General features: G+C 34.8%; 1 pseudogene; it reads left to right on the forward strand.

The window, feature by feature from the left end:
• Nucleotides 1–746: 746 nt before the first annotated feature.
• The window catches only part of LOC111718655, a 33,830-nt pseudogene continuing 9,865 nt past the window's right edge, over nt 747–24,711 (forward strand).

The following is a 24,711-nucleotide window of genomic DNA, read 5'->3' on the forward strand; positions in this document are numbered from 1 at the left end:
CATTTGTTCTCTTCTTTTTTCCTCTCCTTTTTCTTCCCCTTCCTCTCTTCTTCCTTTCTCTCTCTCTTCTCTCTCCTTCTCTCACTTTCCCTTCCCCTCTGCCCCTAAATTGAAAAGTATAATTCACTGGAGATCAGCTTTTTAGTGGGACTCCAGCTCTGTTGGCTCTGGACCTTCAAAAGCTTCTATGTAGAATAAGGAAGCATTGGAGAGGGCAAAGGAATTCAGCTTTTGGCCCTTGAGGAAGGGTGAGAAAGGATTTGAAAATTTAATGAGCTTATATAGTCATAGCAAGAGGTCATTTCAGCCAGTCCTATCCCTGTATGACTCTATCTCATATCTCACTGACTTCTGCTGGGGTCTCGAAGTCCTGGTTCAGGTGGGACATATCTCAGAAGGTCAACAGAGATCCAGGCAATCAGCCAGTCATGCAAAAGTGTAAGAGTATGTTGATTTAGGGAGAGTGGAAGAGAAACTGGAGTCAATGCTGAGGTCAGGGGCTCTGGGGAGCTGCTCATAACCCCTCCCACCTGCCCTCAGATACTAACAAGTAGGGAGGAGCTTTTATTTTTGCTGATCAGGATTTATGTTGGAAATAAGAGAAGTTATATGTGGAACTTGTTTTCATCAGCAAAATATTTTCTGCTTCTCTGCTCTCAGCCTGCCTGGCAAGAGAAAAACTACCTCCCAGAAGAAGCAAATCCTTCCTCTTTTTTCTGCTCTTAAGAGGGTCTTAAAAAGGCGTAATGGCGGGTATAGGATGAAGTTGATCTCAGAAAGGCCTGGGTTTCAATACAGCTTCTGAAACTGTATGTCCATGAGAAGTCACATACCCTTTCTGAGCCTCAATTTCCTCATATGTAAAATGGAGATTAAAAATATTTGAATACTTACTTCACAAGGTTGTTATGAGACTTAAAACAACTGCTTGCCATCACTTCCTTCCCCATATATCTATAGAGTTAGGGTTTTGAAGAGGGGACCCCAAAACTCTGAAAATCCTTGAAAGAGAAAATCTCCTTCAATTCTGCCTCAATAAGAGACCTTGCCCCAGGTCCTGTTTTTCTCTTAAATGAATTAAAGTTTTGACTGCTTGAGGCGGGAATGAAGTGGGTTGTGGTCCCTTTAAGAACCTACATTTGTGATTCCTTTCAGACTGATTTGTGATTCCTTTCAGATTACTCCCTGCCCATCCTGGCTGATGAATTATCAGTTCAGGATCTTTGATTCACAAATCCCGGTCAAAAGTATTCCTTTGAATTCTAATAGGCGATCTGGGCTTGTCCCAGCCCCCATGAGATCTGAGCCAACTTTGGCTCTCACAGCCCCCACCGGTTCTGATCTGTTCCAGCTCTCCCAGCCCCCATTTTGATGATCTGCTTGGGCTTCCCAACCCCCACCCAAACAAGCAATATAATGAGCTTCCATCAACTAAGACTTTTGCAGATGGACCTTGGCAGTGCCCTTTATAGCCAGGATCTCTCTGCCCTGGAATACTCTTTCCAGTGCCCTCTTCTCTTTACCCTCACCTATTTACTTAACCAGACTTTAACTTTACTTCCAATTCCCATAATAAACCTCTTTTATGAATCTAGGTTTTCAGGTCTGTAAATTTCTTTACAGAGGATCTCTGCGCCATCAGAAGGGAATCCCCAGAACTCTCTACCTTTGTGCTGCCATTAGACCTCATTGAACTTCCTGACCACCAGAAACCCTAATTTCATTTGGTTCCTCAAATCTAAACCTCATCAGTTTGAGGAGGGAGTAATAGAATTTGGCTGCTAATTAGAGAGTCAAAAAAGGAAATGAGGGTCACAGTTATGTCAGAGAGACAACTTAATTGTCAGGGCAGCAAGGCAGCTCAAATATTCTCTGAGAGTCCATCGATTTTCTTTTTTTCTTTCTTTCTTTCTCTCTTTCTCTCTCTCTCTTTCTTTCTTTCTTTCTTTTTCTTTCTTTCTCTCTCTTTTTCTTTCTTTTTTTAAAATAGCTTTTTATTTTTCAAAATACATGCAAAGATAATTTTCAACATTCACCCTTGCAAAAACCTTGTGTTCCAAATTTTTCTCCCTACCTCCCCATCTCCCCCTCATGCATTAAACATGAGCAATTCTTCTAAACATAAGTCCATATGTTTCTGCCAACAACAAGATGATACCAAGAAAAATAGCAAGCCTCTTTCATCTCTCACCAAGATCCGAAGTCTATCCCAAGATCCCTCATGCCACAAATCCCAGGATCCAAGTTTTTTAGTCTTCATCTAAAGACTGATTCAACTGGAAGTGCAAGTTAGACGTTCAGTGGAAATTCTATTGTAATGTCTGCATTCCTTGACTTTCCATAGGGAAAGCAGCCATGAATAACATATTCAAACTGTGCTAAGCAACCTGTGCTAAGCAACTTGGAAAAGGCTGTGGGAGTGTAACTTTTCAGTAGGTGTTTTATTACGTATCATTCATTGATTTTATTGTTACTATGTTAGGAGTAAATACTGCATAAAGTATCTGAACAAGCGCATCTATTTCTGTGAGAAGGCCACTCCATTACAGGGAGCCCACAAGATTAAGATTCACTAAAATATATATAGACAGGGAGGAGGTGCGATAGCTGGGGATTCAGTGATGATTTCTGATATGGTAAATATACAATACAGTAAATGGAAGAACAGCTCCATGATACATTATTGGAGACATTATTGGAATGTCAAATGTACGCTTGCCAAAAAATTATTTTATGGAGAATTCACACAGGGCAAACATTCATAAGGTAGTCAGAAAAAGCAATACAAGAACACTCTCAAGGTATCTCTAAAGAACTTTAGAATCAATTTATGACATGGGAGACACTGGCACAGGACCACCCACCGTGGCGTGCCCTCATCAGAGAAGATGCTGTGCTCTCTGGGCAAAGCAGAATTGAATTAGCCAAAAAAAAAATGCAAGATGAAAAAAATTAAAGAAGCTCCCCCGAATGTTCATAGGGACAATTTATGTTTGATCTGTGGCAGAGCATTTTGAGCTTGTATTGGTCTGATCAGTCATAGTCGGACACATTGTAACTAGATTTTTGTTCCTCTTCAAGAACGAAGGGCAACAATCAACCAACCAACAATGTCCTAAGGGAAAAGTGGAATCTTAGAACTTCCCTGGCACTTCTATCCACTGGGTATTCATGGTACAAGGCAAGTGCCTGTTCCTCTTTTGCTGACCGATATCAAGTGAGTCACTAGAAGAGACATCAGGTGGTTAAAGAGCTAACAGATAAAGCTCTTGACAAACTTTAAAGCATTATGTAAATGTCAGTTATGTAGACTCTGGATTTTTCCCTGTCAGCTGGACAAGTCTTTGAGGACTTGCCTAGCTTTAGCCTTATGAAACCCTCTGGTTTTTCAAAGGCCACCCTCCTAGAGACCAAGGGCTTCTTTTCTGTGCCCATAAAGAGCCCATCACCTTGGGCAAGGATTAAAGTATACTGAGCAAGTAGGAAGGAATCTTGGGCCAAAATATTTCTCAAGCTTTGTACCTCTTGCAGGAAAATAGGGATGTAGTTTATTTTCAAGGCTTCTTTTATGAGCAAAGGATTTAGAATTTTTTTTAAAAAAGCAAACCTCATTCATTATCATCAAAACCCCTCATATTACATAAGAGGAAACGAAGTCCCAAAGTGGTAGAATAATTTAATCAAAGATCACACAGGGAAGGCACAAATTAGAATGAGAGTTTCTCTCCAATACTTAATTTCAATTCATTATAAAATTTCTTCTCACTTTCAAGAGGAAGGACAAAGAAAGGTTAGGGATAAATAAAGTTTGTGTCTTAAAAGGTAATAAATTGGACAGATAGGTGGATTAATGGAGAGAGCACTACCCTGGAGCCAGGAGGACCTGAGTTCAAATTTGACCTCAGATGCTCATACTGCTTGTGTGACCCTGGTCAAATCACTTATCCATAATCACAGAGTCACACAGTTAATAAGTGTCTGAGGCCAGATTTGAACTCAGGAAAATGCTATCCTGACTCCAAAGCCGTGCTGCTCTATCTAGGGCAGGACCCAGCTGCCCTGATGTTAAGTAGACTTGAATTTAAATCTCAGACCCTGGGACAAGTCACTTTAATTATTGTCTGCTTCAATTTCACTATCTTAAAATGAACACATAATAATATCTGTCTCCTAGGTTGATGTGAGGATTAAATGAAATAATATTTATAAAGAGCTTACCATATTTTTTTCATTTTTCTTACTTTTTTTTCAAGGTAGTTATATAGAAATATGTTTTGCATGTTTTTACTTGTATAATGAACATATCACTTGCCTTTTCAACAAATGGGGGAGGGGCACAGGGAGGGAAAGAATTTAGAACTCACAATTTTTAAAAATTAATATTAAAAATTTTGAAATAGAAAAAAATGTAAAATAGCACAATGCCTGGCATATAGTAGGGACTTTAAATGTTTTTCCCTTTTTTCTTGGTGTACCAGGTAACTTTCCAAGACTAAATTGAAGAGAAAGGATGGACCTGCCCTGGTAAAGAGAGTCTCTTCATCTAGATGTTCCCTATACTGATGAAATCATAAGTCCAGTTTTTATCCATAGGCAGTCTTATCAGAGAAATCTTTCCCTTCACAAAAAAGGGAAAAGATAATAAATTAGCACTTGATAGAAGCTCACCTACAGAATAAAACAGCAATGTTAATTCAGTTAGCACTTGTGATATTTAGATGCTGCCTTCCTGCTCCATTTCTTGGAAAAGATCAAATAGTTGAATCAGTAAAAATCCAACATGTCCTTCTCTGTTTCCAGATATAAAGGGAATTATGTAAATGTGGCAATGCTGCCCACCCACTACACACCTATCACCAATCCACCCAATTTATTTTCATCTTTGTTGGGAATAGCTAGGCCAAGTCTCAAATTAACGTATGTATTTGGAGTGAAGATTTATTCTGTATAGGAATTCTAGGGAAGCACCTAAAGTTCATCAAGCATGTGTGATGGAAGAAGGGGCCAAATCCAAAACTATACCCACTGAGTGATGACAGTGGTCAAGAAACCAAATTTTAGATCCCCACTATCTTCCTACATCTCCACCTCTCTAATCTCCATTTCCTTAACTAGAAAATGAAGTAAATTAAGTTGATTATATAGATATGAACTACTTCACTGCTGGTATGAGGACAAATACTTTGTATATTTTAAATTGTTTTCTAAAGATGTTATATAACATATAAATGTTATATAAGATTTTAGGAGAAAGAGTTATATAACATCTTTCTTTCTTTTTCGGTTGGAGGAGATATAGTCTTCATTATGTCATATTAGTCAGAAAAGGAAATGACAAACCATTCCTGTATTTTTGCCAAGAAAATCCCAAAGGAAGTCATGAAGTGTCAGATATAAATGAAAGAAATGAACAACATATCATATTAGCAGACCAGGCCACATTGATATTTCAGAGGAAGCTATAACTCTGCACCAATATGTATCATAAGACTAGATAGGTCTTTCTACACTCAGTCCATGACAGCTAAATCATCCTAGCAGATAGTTAGCCATCCTACTTCTAAATCATTCTAGATGTCTAAATTTCATAAGGTTTCACAGTTGGTCCATTGCAAATATAAATCTGATATCTTTTGCAATAGAAAGTGCTTTATAACTGAACCACTAACTGCTATCACTATTTAAATACCTAGTAAACATCTGATCACCAACTTCAAGACAACATGAATATATATTATTAAGCACCTATGTGCAAGATAATGCTTAAAGATTATGAAATAACTCCCATTTTTTCCTAAAGATTTTGTAAAGATTGCTGATGTTGACTTCTCAATGTAATCATTTCCTAATTTTTAAAAATAACTTCAGTAGCTCTTCTCTAATTATAGATCTTTTGAACAACAAAGCACAAAAACTATACAACAACACAACAACATATTTTAGGATAAATATATAAGGAAGATTGGAAGCAACATCATGTAATAGAATCTAGGTTCAGAACTTGTTTTGGCGTTATAATAGCAGTGTAACTTTGAGTAAATTATTCAATAGGTCTCCATTTATTTGTCTGTAAAATAATAGAAATGGCAGTAGATTAGATGAACTTGTAGGGCTTTTCCAGCTCTGCAATTCTCTGTGATTTACAATGTCTCTATGTTCTGTTCTTGTTTATGGGTTTTTAAAAAAAATTCTATAGCATAATTCTTAATAGCATCATTGTGACAGGTTCACCATAATCCTGAGGTCTCCATGGTTTTCTTGCAAGAAACCCACTTTTCCAGTTTTGTATTTGGGTAGTGGTGACAGTAGTAGCTTTTTTTTTTTTAACCTTCTCTAATACCCAAGTTTATATTTCCCTCTATTGTAATACAGCATCTGGTTCCTTTTTTTATCTAATTTATTTGTTGCTGTTATTTGTCCTTCATTCTTGAAGAGGACCAATAATATCAAAAGGGTGATATCCTGACTTGCATAAGAATTGAATTTAGGTGAGGCTGAGCTGAGTAAAGTTATCAGCTTCACTCTCTCCTCCAGCAAGTAAAAATGTTTTTTACATGTTACATTTACATTACATACATTCTTTCTCCCTAGCTGCTAGAAACAACATAACGAACTGATGATAACTGTTTCTCAGGGGAAATATATGGAACTTAGATTTAAAAAAAAATATTTGTGCAACTCAAGTGTTTTGGTTATAGTGTAAAAGATTGTATATGTTTTTCCTTCAGTCTTCTTCCTTCCACTGTATAAATTTATTGATTTATGAGGTTCTGCCTTGGCAACTGCATTGTTTTCCTATCCATTGTATAATTACAGGTTTACTTTATGTGGACTGTCTTTCTATTGTCTACTAAGATAGGAAAAAAAATATTTACCACGTCCCTTTAACTTGTCTAATATGGCCCCTAGCACAGTGTCCTGCATACATAAGCCCTTAATAAATAGTATTTGATATCCAAGGTTAATAGAATGTTGAAACTTGTTAAATTATGGCTTTGTGGTTGGGAAATGCCAAGAAAAAAATGATTGGATATTCTTTTTAACTTGTGAATAGTGCCAGGTTATACTTAGAGCAATATTAGGCATATGCTTTTACATGGATATTTAATTTCACTCTTTATGATGAATGGGGAATTAAAATTTCTCTATGGGAGAATATGGTCTCTTTAAATAAATACTCCAGCAATCTGTTACAAATACAAATAAGTATTTTATGCTGTTTTATGGCAGCTCGCAGAAGATCCAAGCCTGTAACTTTTCATAATGCTTGCAAAATATTCTTTTTTTTAACTAATAGGTGACTCAACCAAGGCTAAATATCTTGGGGCTCTCCTTGACCATTGTCTCATATTACACTTCTACTCATGTGTCTCTTCAAATAATCTGAAGTCTAGTACAATCAAAAAACCTCCAAACCCTATAAAGTTAATGTTTAATTTTTAAAGTAACTTATTTTTATATTTCCATTCTAGTGAGTAGACTTAATGCTTAGTCAAATTAGTCCTCATATAAATGCTTTGTTCAGTGTTCTGAAACATGGCCAGTGTTTCAGTAATTGCTTAAAATTTGCTAATTTGAAAAAAGAAATGTGCTCTGGGAGCTGGATCAAAGTGAATTGTCCTGGCAAAGCTGAATTGGCCCAGGAGTGCTGGGGAGAACAGTTATTTGGGCTGGGCTGTAATGCATACAAGTGCATAAATCTGCAAAAGTGAAAGGTAATTTGTGCCAACATTTTCATCCCAGTTAAATGGATACTAAGGGAATAAAATGATTGGGGTGGCAGGATAAAAAAAAAAATGGATAAAAAATCAGCATGGCCCTGATCCATTTCTCAGAATCCTCTGGGCAGCCTTTGGGTCCAGGTTGGAATAAAATGTTAATGTACTGCAGGAGAAAAGTCATTTTGAAACTTGGCATTTGCTCTGTCTCCATCCCTGAAGGCTCTCTGATGAAATACATATGAAGTGTGAGGGATCTTTAAGCAGGTAGAAAGAAAAGGAATAGTTGATTTGTTTTCTGTTTTCTATGACTGGTTAGATGATACTTGAAGACTCCAGCTAGAACTGATCTTAGAGGAATATAAGGACCTTAAGCAAGTCATTGTTTTATTTGTTTGTTTGTTTGTTTTTTTGGTATCCCCAGCTATGACCATTTTCTTTTCCCCAAGGGAGTCACTACTTTGTTTCCTTTGAGACCTCAAAGTGCCTGTCTAGCTCATCTATTCACTTTGATTATATCTTCTCAATATCTCTCTTCAAAACAGTAAAATGCTTCCAGGTCAGGCTGGGTTTGGTTTTGGGTTTCACCACCCTCTGAAATAGTTGTATTAGATATACGAGGAATAACTCAGCCTATCTTTTTTGTTGCTGTGTTATTGATCTTTTTCTCAAAATTTTTACTTTTTCTTTAAAAAAGAATTCTAGGGATTAAAAAAAATCAATCATTTAAAAAGATTAATGTTTTACCTTGATATACAACTTTTATGACTTTTCAAAGCATTTTAAGACATTACAGCATAGTACATGATTCTCAGAACAACCTTTTAGGAAATAATTCACATTTTTATTTTCATTTGGCTATAAGGAAGCTATAAAACTGATGTTAACTAGCTAATCTACAATCATACCATGAGCTGGTTTCTTTTATTTTTGCAGTAGAGTGTGAATGGGTTGAAGTATAAAAAACAACACCTGAATGACATCAGCATTTCCCAATTGTGCTTATGGAGAACTACAATTAAACACTTTTTTTTGGTGAACACTATGCAGGTACAACTGTTAGGAAATTTCCATTTGGGCCTCTGCCCTGCCATAACAGTGCTCTGTCCTTGTCACTTAGTATTCAGGACTTTCCCCTCCTTTTTGTCATTATGGGTTATTTTGTAAATAAGTGACAGAAATCACACTTGGGATCCTTGGATCCTTAACAGAAATATATTAAATAAGAGCAAGTTGGTTTTGCATTTATTTATTGACATGCATGCTACAGGAAAAAAAAAAGATGCTAAATAGAGAATTAAAAAAAAAAAAGATGTCATAGGTACTAACCTGGCTGAATTTCCATAGAGGAAAGATAAATTTGCATTTCTAACAAACAATCTACATATGGATAAATTGACTTTTGACATAGGTCACACTTTTCTGAGAAATGATTAGAAAAACCTGTGAAATCTAGGTTAATCCTAAAAGAGACTGGTCGTTTTGCTATGACTGGAATTCGTGCTAGCATTGTTAGTAAAGCATAAAGAACCCAATTCTACAAATCTACCTCTGTGCTAAAATCCCTCTGTATTTTGATGTTAGAAAGTAGGAAATCCAAACAAATCTGGTAAGCTCAGGGAAGAAGACAAATGGAAAATCACCATAGTACTAACCTGACAAGTTAAAAGGTTTCACCTAAGCTTCTGTTTATCAGAATTGTGTCTTCTTCTTCTTCTTCTTCTTCTTCTTCTTCTTCTTCTTCTTCTTCTTCTTCTTCTTCTTCTTCTTCTTCTTCTTCTTCTTCTTCTTCTTCTTCTTCTTCTTCTCCTTCTTCCTCCTTCTTCCTCCTTCTTCCTCCTTCTTCCTCCTTCTTCCTCCTTCTTCCTCCTTCTTCTTCTTTTTCATTATAGCAATGACCTGACAGCCCAATGTCTGTGTCCTACAGCTAAACAGAAAGATGGTTACAATCTTTGTTTTTTATTTGGTCCATCAAACAACTAACTCTTGACATTGGAGTATTGAAAACAATGGTACCTGCCTCAAATGGGCACCCTGATCCAATGACTTGAGGTACAGAAGTTGTATCTGCAAGTCAGCTTCTTCCTAAAGCAATGTTATAACCAAGTTTTCACATTAAGAATGAGCTACTGGAGACAGCTAAATGACCCAGTGGATAGAGCATCGGTCCTGGGATCAGGAGGATTTGAGTTCAAATCTAGCCCTAGATAGTTAACACTTCCCAATTATGTGACCTTGTGCAAGTCATTAACCCCAATGGCCTTCCCAAGAAAAAAGGGGGGGGGGCTACTGCTTTGAACTAGTTGGACTGATAACAAACTAACAGCAGAGATGTTCATATTTTATTTTAATTTGATTTTTCTTTTAAAGAGAATGTCCTTTGGACTGGAAATGGCAACAAAAATGGCTTGCAGGAAAACAAAAGGAAAAAGAAATTTACATGATAACTTTATTATGTATTTTTAAAGAATTGCAAGTTGTATATAATAGATTTGTGGTTTTGTGCACAATCATCTTAATTTTTATACTGTATTATGGAAATGCTTGTTTTATTTCATTTTTTTAAAATGGCTAATAGGAAACTGCCACTTAGGGTAAATAGATAGTAAGAGAATACCTAGTTGATCTTAATGAATTTAAATTATTGGTCTAGATCAACTTCATTCTTGGGTTCTGAAAGAACTAAAAGATATGTTTACTAAGACATTGTCTACTGGGACTTGGGGAGTGATTAATGTGACTATGGTGGATTCCAGTTAATATTTTTTGATCCCAGAATGTTTTTTTAAAAAATAAATCTTATTGGAATCTTTAGTGGGTTCCAAACATTTCATTTCATTTTTCAAAATTAGGGCTTTTTAATGGAGCCTTTGGTGGGTCTCAATCATTTTAGTAAGCAGGTTCACCTAGGGCCCATAATCATCTATGAAAATTTTAGAATTATGACTATATCTACTAATTCTAAAGCACTGATTCCTCAAATAGTTAAAATGGAAGGTGAAGGAATTTTCCCCTTTGAATTAGTGTACTATAGTTCCAACAAATTTCTAACATATTTTCCATTGGCCTGATTCTGCTTTTGGTTCCAAATGGGTTGAGGTGGAGTTTTTTTCAACTGAAATCATCAAAATCTCCATGCTGTTATGCACATTCAGATCTGACTTGAATATTGTTCATGTCATTAATTGCAGCTGGCTTTGTCTTAGTCGATTGTTTTTGTTTCTGGTGAGGATCCTCTCTTGATACTAAAAGTTTTCTGGCAAAAAAAATCATACCTTGTCACCAGTATGAGCATTTTAGGAGGAGACTTGACTGTTTAAAAAAATTTTTTTTTATCATTTTCTCTCTTCTTCCTCCAGATCATAGGCTTAATTCTATTTGTTTGTAAAAGGGGCAAATTTTTGGCTCATGTTGTTCCATAGAGTAAAGGCAGCAGTTCACACAGATTTGGAGCTGTTTTTATAACCTAGGAGGTTTAAGCCTTTAAAATAAATTTGGCAAGCTGCATATGTTATTAAGATCTTATGTGATAAGAATATTCAACACAATAACTTCCCTAGTGTGTTTGTGTGTGTGTGCGCGCGCACATGTGTGTGTGTTTAAGAAAAACAAAGCAAAATAAAATCCCTGCCTCTGAATGCTGCCATTGTATTTAGTATAAACTTGAATGATTAAGACCTATGTTCCTTATCTCTGTACAATCTCAAATCACTGGAGCACAATCCTCTTTTGTTTTCATGAGTAAATAAGATGTATGAGTATTTTGTATTTGTTCCCTTTAGGGATAAGTATTGAATGTATTCAAACAAGAGGTATGGCAACTTGCAGTGTTTTGGGGTTTACAAATCTGGACACATGTCTTATGCATGTCAGATCATAAACTCATAGAACTAGAAGGGACTTTCAAGAAATTGTCATGTTCCAAGGTAGGATGAGTTCTTAAACCATTCATAGTGGTAGATCATTTGGTAAGGAGGGAATGGGGTGGGATGAAAAGAAGATGGCTAACACTTAACAGAAGAAGCTGCTGTTTGTAGAGGAAGCTTGGAAAACCTCCCCTGCCCTAAAAGCAGACCTTAACTTAAAAAAAAAATGAATAAAAAAGTAAAGAGAACTCTGAAGATGGACAGCTTTTATGGTGAAAGAGAAGAACAGATTTCAAACCCTAAGGAGACTAAAGGCAAATTGTCTCCAGATGAAGACCCAAAAGGTGATATAACCTGGTTCCGACCACAAGACTCTCCTAGAAGAAATTCAAAAGGATCTTAAAAGAGAGCTAGAAGAAAAATGGGAAAAGGAAATAAAAACTTTGCAAGAGGATTTGGAAAAGGCATATAATTCATTAAAAGAAAGATTTAATAAAATGGAAAAAGAAAACAACTTAGAAAAACAGAATTTATGAAACAAAAATAAAATAACTCCTTAAAAAAACAGAATTTGTAAAATGGAAAAAAAAATTCCATGGAACAAAACAACTCATTTAAAAATTTATTTGGACAAATACAAAAACAAGTGAAAAATAGTAAATGAAAAGAAACTGGCTAACTCAATTGGCACAGACCTAGCAGTGATCCAAAGTTCACCTTATTTAAAAAAGAATAGCAACCCCTCAAATCTTTCGAGATAAGAAACTCCATATGGCTTTTTGAATGATAATTTCTTTATTTTGCCTTCTTCTAGATGTATGTGTTCATTAATTTAAACATGTTGAATTGCTTATTTGTAAATAAAGTATATTGAAAGTATTTTTCAATAATTAAACATGCATATGTTCTGTCCCTCCAACTCAGTCATCATGTCAGCTCTTTTGAGAGGGTACCAAGTTTTGTACTCCTTTGGATTTTCCTGTAATGATCAAAACACGGGAGTTAACTAGTGAGCACTGACTGACTACAGGTTGGTCCCAAATTGGGCTGTGTTACTTAGGTTGTCCAGGATAGCAAGCCAGTATGTGCTAAAAATAGATCTTAAATTGATGCCTTTTGGACTTCACAGCCTGTAAACTGTCTCTATCGTGAAGGTACACTTCAATTATCCAGGTATCCTCTTGCATTTTCTCTGCTAAAAGCTGGTCAACAGCTAGTAACTTTTTAACTTACCTCAATGACATTTCATCTTTCAAAAGATAAAGGAACCAACAAGGAGAAATTTTATATAGGAACTGATTCTCAGTAACAGAGAGGAATAGGTTGCCAAAGTAAAAATGATGGGAACCTTTAGGGAAATTGACCATATCCTTCCCTATTAGAGATTTAGATAGAGGAAAGTTGGGCATAAATTTGGAAAAGAGGATTTCAAAGGATTCAGAGGTAGAATAGGTAGAATTCCATGCAATAAAACAAAGCTTTTTAAACTGTGGATTGTGACCCCATACAAGGTCTCATAACAATGTGAGACTTGAGAAATTATTATTTATTATCAGCTGGATTTGTATATCTATCTTATATATCAATATGCCTGGGGTGGAGTAAAAATTTAAGGGAAAAGAGGTTGGAGTGAGAAAAGTTTAAGAAGTCCTACAAAATACTGCAGAGGAAGACATTCTAGATGAGGGAGTCAGCCTACTGTCAATGAAATTTTGAAGACCTAAAGACAAACAATTCCAATGATGAGGAAAAACAGAGATTGTTTATAGATACTGAGGTACACAGGGAACTTAGTAACCAAGATTTTTTTAAAAATAAAGATATGATTAGAAGACTGGAGCATATGTAGGTAACAAGATAAATATAAAAGCATAGTTCTTCAAAATAACATCAGGAATGCTAAAGTACAGAATAAACTGAAGCTGGTGGAGAACACTGAAGTCTTCAAAAAGGAGCTGGAATTAAATTATATTGGGGGAAGAAGGAAGATTACATTAGGAATGGAGGACTGAGGACAACTGACAATATAACTAATCTAATCTTATTTTGTTTTGATTTTTCTTTCAAAGAGAATACCTATTGGCCTGGAAATGATAACAAAAATAGCTAACAGGAACTGCTGTTCAAGGTAAATAAGGAGATAGTAAGAGAAGATCTGGTTGATTTTCATGAATTCAAATTACTTGATCCAGATAAACTTCATCCTTGAGTTCTGAAAGAACTGGAAGATGTGATTGCTAAGACATCATCAATAATTTGTAAAAGATCATAAGAAACAAGATAAATGCTATAAGATTAGAAAAAGGCAAATGTTATCCTAATTATTCAGAGTCATCCACCATCAACTAGCAAACTTAATTTCAATTTCTGGGAAAATTCTAGGAAAACATAGCAAAGCAGTGAATATAAAAGAACCAGCATGGCATCTTTAAGGATATCAATTAAATAATTGTGCTATTTAAGATTTTGATTAATGTTTTGAATAAAGGCATAAATAGTATTAACAAATTTTTACAAGAAAAAGTTGGGAGGGATAGTTGACATACTGAGTGACTAAGTATCCAAAAGAATCTCAATGAGTAAATAGGGCACTGGGTTGAATCAAATTGAATTGTATAAAAATAAAATTCAATAGAGATAAATGGAAATTCTCATTATGGTATGAAAAAAATTAACTTTGTAAGTACATGATGGGAAAAGCATGATAGTTTGTCTATTAAAAAAAAAAAAATCCAGGCTACAAATTCAATATGAATCATCAAAATAATATGACAGTCAAATGAATCCAATATAATTCTGAGCAACATTAGGAGAGGCATAAAGAGAATTATATAAATGTTTATGCATATTGGATTTAACATATATTTTAACATATATTGGATTGCTTGTCATCTAGGGGAGGGGAGAGGAGGAAGGAGGAGAAAAACTGAAACACAAGGCTATGCAAGGGTCAAAGTTGTTAAATTACCCATGCATATATTTTGAAAAAAAAAAAAAAGCTTAAAAAAAAGGGAAAAAAATGAGAGGAATAGCTTTCAGTAATAAAGAGGAGACAGTCCTTTTGCAATATGCTTTAGACCATATACAGAATTTTGTTGTTATTGTTATTGTTTAGTCAGCTCTTTGTGACCCCATGGACCAATTGTCCATGAGCTTTTCTTGGCAAAAATACTAGAGTGGTTTGCCATTTCCTTCTCCAATGGAATTAAGTGGATTAAGACAAACAGGATTGAATGACTTGCCCAGAGTCACATGATTATTAAGTGTTTGAGGACAGATTTGAACTTGGATATTCCTGACTTCAGACCCTGAATCTGAAGCCTGAAAAGAAGTATTCACTGAGCCATCTGGCTGCTCACATACAAAATATTATGTTCAGTTTCAGTTGCCCCAGTTTAAGGAGGACATTTATAAACTGCAGAAATTTTGTGAGAATTTTCATGATAAGACTTGAGTTCATGTCATCTGACAATCAGGTGAAGTAATTATGAATATTTAACCTGCAGAAGAGAAGGCACAGAAAGGAAATGATAGTCATATTCAGGTATTTGAAGGGCTATATTTGAAGAAATTGGGCTAGACTAGGCTCAAGACTATAGAACGAGGAAAATAGGTAGAAAGAGGAAAGAGGAAAATTTAGATCTGATGTTAGGAAAACTTTGGAGCTATCTAAAAGAATAATGGGCTGCTTCAGAGATGGTGATTTTCCTCTTATTGGAGATCCTCATGCTGACACTGGGTGACCACGTGTGGGATTTCTTTGGGATATGTGGTGAGATTTCTTCTAATATCTTGTGATTCTGTTAGGATTAAATTAGTCAGACATGTTCTTTAGAAAGATTATTTTTGGATAATGATGAATGTTGGAGAGGATGTGGGAAGACTGGGACACTAATACATGTTTGGTGAAATTGTGAAGTGATCCAATCATTCTGAAGAACAATTTGGAACTATGTCCAAAGGGCTATCAAACTGTGCACACCCTTTGATTCAGCCAGTGTCTCTTACTGGGCTTATATCCCAAAGAGATCACAAAAGAGGGAAAAGGACCCACATGCAGAAATGTTTATGGCAGTCCTCTTTGTAGTGGTAAGAAACTGAAAAGTAAGTGGATGATCATCACTTGGGGAATGGCTGAATAAATTATGGTATATGAATGTTGCAGAATATTATTGTTCTATAAGAAACGATTAGCAGGATGATTTAAGAAAGGCCTGGGGAGACTTACATGAACTGATGCTAAGTGAAGTGAGCAGAACCAAGAGAATATTGTACACAATAACAAGATTATGTGATGATCAACTGGAATAGACCTGGCTCTTTTCAACAATTAAGTGATTCAAGGCAATTCCAATAGATGTGATGAAAATTGCCATCCACATCTAGAGAGAAAGCTATGAAAACGGAATGTGGATCAAAGCTTAGCATTTTCACCTTTTGTTGTTGTTTGTTTGCTTGGTTTTTTTTTTTTTTATTTCTTGTGTTTTTTTCCTTTTTGATTTTTTCTTTTGTGCATCATGATGAACATGTATAGAAGAATTACTTGTTTAAACTATATTTGATTGCTTACTATCCTAGGGAGGGAGTACAAGGGAAGAAAGGGAGAAAGGATTTTGCAAAGGTGAATGTTGAAAACTATCTTTGCATGTATTTGGAAAAATAAAATATTATTAAAATTGAAAAAATGTTTAAAAAGATTATTTTTGAAACCTACATAAAAGACAGGTTAGAGAAGGGGAAGACTGGAAAGTGGAAAAACAATTAGAATGTTATTGCAATAGTTTAGGCAAAAGATGATGGGAAATTGAACAAGGATGGTGGTTGTATAAGTATAGAGACAATGGGAATGATTTGAGATGGAGGTAGAATTGATAACATCAATCCCATTTGAGATAGCAGAGAAGAGAAGAGCTACATTCATAGACTTGGAGTCAGTTCTTTGGAAATAAAACTTACACTTTAGTAGCAGATTCCTCTAAGAAACTATTTGGCCCCAAACATAGCAGGGGATGAAATGAGTATAAGAGTTCCTGAGCCATACTGGGAGTTAAAAGAAATGTAAACTGACATCTGCAAAGTGGCAATGCCTAATTTAAAGATTAATCCCTCCTGAATAACACCATTTCTTGGTCTAAATGGGAGCTGAGGTGGAGGAATAGTAAGCAACAGAGTGAGAATATAGAGGGGCAATCCTGCATCTTTAATAAGACTTTTCCCTTAGGGTGGAGCCTCAACCTTAGGACAGTAATGTAAGTTCAGAGGACCAACAGGCTTCTTGGAAAGATAGATATCCATTAGAAAGTGAGTAGCAGAGTTTTCTTGACTATTTATGGGATTTATATCTGAGCCTTTTGTGTTTGTCCTGTTAATGGAGATCTCCAATAGAAGATGTTTTCATTTCTGGATTCTGGGGAGGGATATTAAGGCCTTTTTTTCCTTTTCATTGTGGAAAGCTAGATATGATCCCAAATCTCTTGCTTCCCAGAGAACTATGGTAGGGTCAAGAACTAAAACGAGCCCCAGAGATTCAATCAGGCTTGTATAAACCCAAAGCTTTAGTTCCATTAGACCATAGTTAACAAAAGCATAAGGTAAAGCAAGTGTGCCATCAAATCCTCGAAAATAGAATCTTTTTTTTTATGCTGTAAAGACTCAGATGCAAGTGAATATGCATATTTTCCTATTGGACATCACTTTAGAACACAAGAGGAAAGGATATACATATTCATTGAAAAGTCCATGGCTGTATTTATGGACAGATATTAGCAGCACCAACTATCCCCAGAATAGAATAGACTATACTCCTGTTACTTTGAGATTAGATTAGGTCATTTTTATTTTTTCAATTTTGGCATTCTGAGTTTCAGTTTCATTCTATGAATTAGAGATGATGACGTTGCTCTGTATTGTAGGATATTATATATTAAAGATTATTAGAGTATCCTATAAATGATCAATTGTACTATTTGTGTTTTAAGATGTTTTACCTGTTAATATTTCACTGTACTTGTTGAATCTGACTTTCGAAAATATATATCTTAGAAATAAATTTTAAAGTGAAAGATTATCTTTTAGGGTGGGGAAAGAAGAACTTTAAGGCAGTATATAAGGTTATACATTTTAAATTAAATTACAATTTCATTCTTAAATACTTGGCTGAATTAAACTCTCATACGTATTTAAGCCCATTCCAATAATCTCTGTAGAAAAGAAAGGTAAATTTGATCAGTTGCTTCAGGATAGGTCTCAGGGGATGGCTGCAATTTGATGAGCCATTGTGGTTTATTATTAATTATTATTATTAATAAGATAGAAATCTTATTATTTTATAATTTCCAAGATTATAGTTTATTTTTATTAGTCACATTTTAAAGTAGTTGCATCAAACAACACAGATTCCTTCATTTTGACCTTGGGTCTGACTTTTGCTCTTTGATTTAAAAGAGCAAGGTCTGCAATCCTCTTATTATCTATGCTAAATTCATGTGTTGCACTATTAAGCATTTTTCTTAGGACCAGATCAGACCATACCAAAAATATAAAATATAAAAATATTTATTGTTACTCTGCTCCTTGTGCATTCTTGAGTTGGAATAATCAACAATGGCAAGAAATCAATCCTTTCACTCATCATTAAGTGATTGATCATAATAATGCAAAAGTTCTTGGAACCTCAACAATGAATATGACTTTCCTCCAGAATTTCTCTTTTCAGCCTGAAATATTGATGGCGTAAAACCTTAATGCTTCTGACCATTATTATAATAGTGTTAGATGCTACTAAATCAAACAATTATAGAATTAATGTAAAATATGTGTATAATCTGAATATTTTCTATTTTGGATCATAAGGTTGAACAATGTCATAAAAGCAGTTGCAAGTCAGGATATAAATAACTCAAGGTCTAAGGGACTAAGACACTTTTAAAAATGAATCAATGATACCATCTTCCAATCAGTTAAAAATAGACCCATTAAAAATCTGAAAAATTAAAAACAATACCATTTTGATGGTATTACTGTTTATAGAAACCTGCTTGTTTTATAAAATACTTATGTCTGAATATCAAAGGATAAATTATTGTGATCTCTAAATTTAGTCAGCTTCTCACCTCCATTCTGGTCTTTTGAAAACCTTTGAAATGTCAGTGTGAGGTACTTCTTTTCTTCTTCTTCTTCTTTTTTTTTTAATTTTAAAAATTTCTTCAACATTAATCCTTGCAAAACCTTGTGTTCCAGTTTCACCCCTCTTCCCCCATTCCCTCCCTTAGATGGCAAATAGTCCAATATATGTTAAACATGGTAGAAATATATATTAAATTCAATATATGCATACATATTAGTACAGTTATCTTGCAATACAAGAGAAATCAAAACAAACTAGAAAAAATGAGAAGGAAAATAAAATGCAAGCAAACAACAACGAAAAGAGTGAAAATGCTATGTTGTGAACCACACTCAGTTCCCACAATCCTCTCTCTGGGTGTAGATGACTCTCTTCATCACAAGATAATTGGAACTGGTCTGAATCATCTCATTGTTGAAGAGAGCCATATCCATCAGAATTGATCATCAGATAATCTTGTTGCTGTGTACAATGATCTGGTTCTGTTCATTTCACTTAGCATCAGTTCATGTAATTCCCTCCAGGCCTCTCTGAAATCATCCTGCTCTTCATTTTTTATAGAACAATAATATTCCATAACATTCATAAACCATAACTTATTCAGTCATTCTCCAACTGATAGGCATCCACTCAGTTTCCAATTTCTTGCTACTACAAAGAGGGCTGCCACAATCATTTTTGCACATGTGAATCCCTTTCCCTCCTCTAAAATCTCTTTGTTATATAAGGCCAGTAGAAACACTGCTAGGTCAAAGGGTATGTACAGTTTGATAGCTCTTTGAGCATAGTTCCAAATCACTCTCCAGAATGGCTGGATCAGTTCATAATTCCACCAACAATGTATTAGTGTCCCAGTTTTCCCCCCATCCTGTGGGGTACTTCTTCAGTGATACAGATGACATATATGTAGCCCAAGGCTGGAGAATTCATCATTAAGTGGCCAATCCACTAGTGATAAGCCTCTCAGATCTTATACAAAAGAGAGCTGGGATGGGGAGAGGTTTGTCCTTTGATTATCCTACCCCTCTGAAAATTAATTACCTTTGTCAGGTGATAGCACTACTTAACTTAATCTATCAATCAGAATTAGCTATGAACAAGTCCTGTACATCTCTTTGAAAAGCTATTACAAGTAGCTACACCAGGAAATCTGTTGGGTGATGAATTGCTTGAGTCCTATGCAACTTGTATAAAACCCTAAGCTAGGTTGGTCAGAGGGTCAGGCAGGAGAAAAAGGTTCTGGGAGCAAAAGGTAAAAGAATAAATAAAAAGAAAACTGAGCTTTGCCAGACATTGATTGTGAAGAATCACTATTGGCCTTACAAGTACCTCAGAGTAGGAAATTCAAGCTGACAACACTGGATATTCCCACTACCTAAAGGACTTAGAAAAATTTCCCCAGAAGTCTGTTATTCTTCAGAATTCCCTAGGAGGTACCCTTAACAGACCTGTAAAGTATTCTTCTTAACTAATGTTTTTAGTCATTTGAATTTTGCTTTAACCACAAAGAAGTCAGAAGTTGTAAACTAGAGATAAATGTAAATATAAATCAAGGTGATAACCAAAACTCTTCCTAAATATTATTAATTTTCCTAACTGGAGGCTGATTCTGATCCAAAATTTCCATAATATAAACTTTATTTAATATAAATTGTTTGCCCTATTATTATGGCCCTATTATTAAATATAACAATTGAATATAAGCAACCGAGAAGGAAATTGTGTGTACCAGAAGGTCTGTTCAATAGGATGTCCCTAGGGTTAAAAAAAGCTAATTATTATAACTAGTGGTATAGCAGATTACATCTCTAAAGGCCAAGGGGAATAGGAAACAGAGCAGTAATAGTTATTACTATGTGATCTGCACTCTCACCACAAGCACACACATGCACCCATTGTTGTTGTTGGGCTGGGCCAGTCATAGTATGCTACCAGGACACTATACAAAGTCTTTCCAACATGGTAGAATTTGATAGACCTTATGCTTCATAGGAATAATCTTCAAGAAGCCAGAGTCAATAACATGCTACCTATGAAGCAACAGAGAAAGATTTTGTCTCCGATTTAAAGCCTTCTGACCTCCCAGTTGGAAATGATCTTTACTTTTTTCAGAATTCATATAATGCTTCATACTTTTCTTATAATATTCTGCTCTGCTTTAAAGTTATTTCATAATTATTGCATAATACTATGCAATAGTGTTTATCACCTTATTATATTGAAATGTTAAAACAAGGGCTATATCTTAGGTGTCTTTGAATCTCCTCTAGTGGCTATTTTGTGCATTATATGTATTCTGAATGAATGAAAAAATGAATTAATCAATTAATGCTTATACTGTACAGCATTACTCCATGAAAAGAAAAAAAAATATTTAAAATATGTCTCTTTGACAACAATGCATAGCTACTGAATTGAACCATTTGGACTATGTAGAATGATGCAAAATATGTTTACATAGAATATAAAAGCTATCCTATCCCACAACAATTTTGTTCTCTAGTTTGTTTTATTTTTTAAAAGTTGTTGCAATCCTTGACTTTTTTTTCAAAGTATTACAGTATTTTGAAACTCAGTATCATTGCTTTCATTCAATAACATGTTGCCTTAAACACTGAATTTAATTTATTTTGCTCTTAAAATTTTTTAATTTTAAAATAAAATATTGGTGGTGGGTGAAGGGAGATTATAGAAAACCTCACAATTACTTATTATCTATCATATTCCCTGGTCCTCATTTCCCACTTTTTCTTTTTTTTATTTAACTTTAAAATGCAGGATTTATAGTCTCCCACAAATGGAATATATGTACTTACATAAATCAAATAAGCTTTAATTGTACATGCAAAATATCCTATTTATGGAGTCTGATAATCTCCTGGTGACCAAAACCTAACACTTTTAATGCTACCAAATTTATAGGGCTATTTAGCTTTCCTCCTTGTTTTTTGTCTTCCTTGCTTATTTGGTATGCAAAATCTTTGTGTCAATTTACTTTCGGGGAAGTTTAACACCAAACCAAATTATTCTTTCAGCACATTTTAAACAATCCCTTAAAGACCTTTTTTTTTTTCTTGGCTATGTTTCCAATCTTGGCTTATCACTATAATATTTCATGCCCTATGCTTCTGAAAAAATTCAATATTCAAGAACAAAGTAATCCAGAGCTTTACTTCATTTCAGTCTTTTTATGTCCTAGGGCTGTCCCAACTCAATGACCCAGTTTTTATTGTGTCACATCTCACTGTCAGTTGCTGACTGCTACCAGCTTGCCTAATCCTTTTTCCTGCCCCTTATCAGTTTTTCCTTAATTCAAAAATCTTTTTTTTTTTTTTTTTTTTTTAATTCTGTGCTTTTCTCCTTTCGGAGCTTTCAAAATTTTTTTTTTTTCTCCTTAGGAGACTTGATGCCCTGCACTAGCCACTTAGAAATACAAAGACAGACAGATAACTAAGGTCCCAAAAGTCTGTTCTTGTCAAAATTTCATTGCCCTTATTTTGCAACAGAATTTGACACCCCAGCTTCCATAGATATTGTTGCGAGTAGGAGGGTGGGCATGTAAATGGTAGAAAGTGGCTACTGTTTCCAAACTTGTAGAAACTGAAAGTTTCAGACATGATGAGGTCCATATACAGTTTATACTCAATAAATGTGTTCCAAGATTGTTCCAGAAAGATGTGTGCTGTATACTAGCAACTAGTGTGCCATTAGGAGGGTACATTTTATTTTATATTGTACATTATCCCTTAAAAGTTTAAAATTTTCATGTAAATTAGCAAATACATAAATATGATAAATAGCTAGCAACTAGTGTGCCATTAGGAGGGTACATTTTATTTTATATTGTATATTATCCCTTAAAAGGTTTCTAGTTTAAAATTTTCATATAAATTAGCAAATACATAAATATGATACCATTATTATGGTTCTTTTAGCCATTAAATTGTCTGGATTTTGTTGAATTATCCTGAAATATAGAAACTCAGATCTCCTACCTTTTTAGTGAGAATAATGACAAGAAAAGTATTTGTGTTCAGGAAGAAAGAGGTGATAATTTAACTTCATGTGTGTGTGCGCACGTGTGTGTGTGTGTATGTAAAAGATTTTTTATCTTTGTTTTTATATTACTTTCATTTCTAAATATATCTTTTCTCCTACCCCTACCCAAAGAGCCATCCCTTTTAACAAAAAAATAAATAAATAAAAGGGGAGGGGAGTACTAAGCAAACTAATTCATTAAATTAAATTTAACAGTATATTCAGTGTTCCTCTCTAGTCCCCCACCTTTGCAAAAAAAGGGAGAGAAGTGCATTTTCTTATTGTTTCTTAAAGGACAAATTCATAATCACATAGCATTCAGTATTTTCTGTTTCTGTTTTTCATTCCACTTTCATTGTTTTAACTTTATATAGTTTTCTTGGTTCTGCTTACTTCATTGAATCATTTCAAGTTAAGTCTTCCCTTGATGCTCTGAGTTCTTCACATTCAGAATATCTTAACATACTATGATATTCCATTACATTCACATGGTATAATTTTATTAGCCTTTTTCCTAAATTATGGGGATTAAGTTTATTTCCACTTCTTTGTTACTGTAAAAAGGGCTGGAATGAATGCAACCTTTCTTTTTGTCTTTGACCTCGTTGGATCATATGCCTAGTAGTAGAATTTTTGAGACAACAGATATACAAATTTTAGTTATTTTCTCAGTATAATTGCAAAGTGTTTTACAATAGGGATTGGTTAAACCAATCTAGCTATACCAATAATTTATTAATATGCCTCATTTTTCAAAACCCTTCATTATTAACTTTTACCATCTTTTGGAAAGGGTAGTTGGGTAGAGCAGCTAGTTGACATATTGGATAGATTACTGGATCTGGAGTCAGGAAGACCCAAGTTCAAATCAAGTTGGTCTGTTACTAGTAAATAACAGGATTTTAGTAGCTATATGACCCCCAACTAGTTACTTAACCTATCTGCCTCAGCTTCCTTATCTGTAAGACTAGAACAATAATAGTACCTACCTTCTAGAGTTGTTGTGAGGCTCAAATATGATAATATTTGTAAAGTGTTTAATAAATCCCAGTTATTATTATTGTCATCTTTGCCAATTTTCTGGGTGAGGTGAAATCTCAGGATTGTTTTTATTTACATATCTTTTATTATTAGTGATTTGAAATACTTTCATATGGTTCTTAGTAGTAAATTCTTCTGAAAAATTTTGGTATAGCCATCACCAATCTTCTTTTGGACTGTCCAAAGGCTTTGGGACTCTTCAAGTCCAGTCTCCTTTGAGATTCACTTTTGGGGACTCATCAAGTTTTGAGTCTTCTATGGGACTCCTCAAGCTTGGAATCATTTCAAGCACTTCCCACCTCCAGAGCCAACCCCACTTTAGATTGTTAAAGGAAGAGACTCTGGGAAAATAGGAGAGGAGCTGATCGAGCTGTTTCCCTCCCAACGGGAGGAACTCCTTTGCATTGTCTGGTGTATGTTTTCCTATGTAAACTTTCTCTGATTTTCTGTTTTGTTGCTGATATGGATGAGGCTTTTTTGCCTTTTTCTATGTGTTTTCATTGTGGAACTGGTATTACGTGGCAAAGAGGTTGTGAGGTCTTTCCTCCTCAGAAAAGATGAAGTGATCAGAAGTTAGATAGAATTGATCATATACCTCCTAGACCAAAGTTTATTGAATTGGGTTGTAATTCAATGTAGAGTCACTTAACTGAATGTGGGAATCATGAAATTATGATTTATTATCAGTAAATGTTTATTTGTATATCTAATTTATATATACCTGGAGTTGCATAGAAATTTCTTGGGTGAAAAAAGGTCTTGAGTGGAAAAAGTTTAAGAAGTTCTGCCTTAGACTAACAATTTTCAAGGGAACAGATAAATTCTAGCCCAGTAATCTCTTTCTCTAAAGAGAGCAGGTCAGTCTCCAGCCCCACTTGCTGTTTCTCTTTCTGGCTGGAATAAAAGTATGAAAGTCTCCCCT

This window comes from Sarcophilus harrisii, chromosome 2 (genome assembly GCF_902635505.1).
Source record: "Sarcophilus harrisii chromosome 2, mSarHar1.11, whole genome shotgun sequence".
Classification (NCBI taxonomy): Eukaryota; Metazoa; Chordata; class Mammalia; order Dasyuromorphia; family Dasyuridae; genus Sarcophilus; species Sarcophilus harrisii.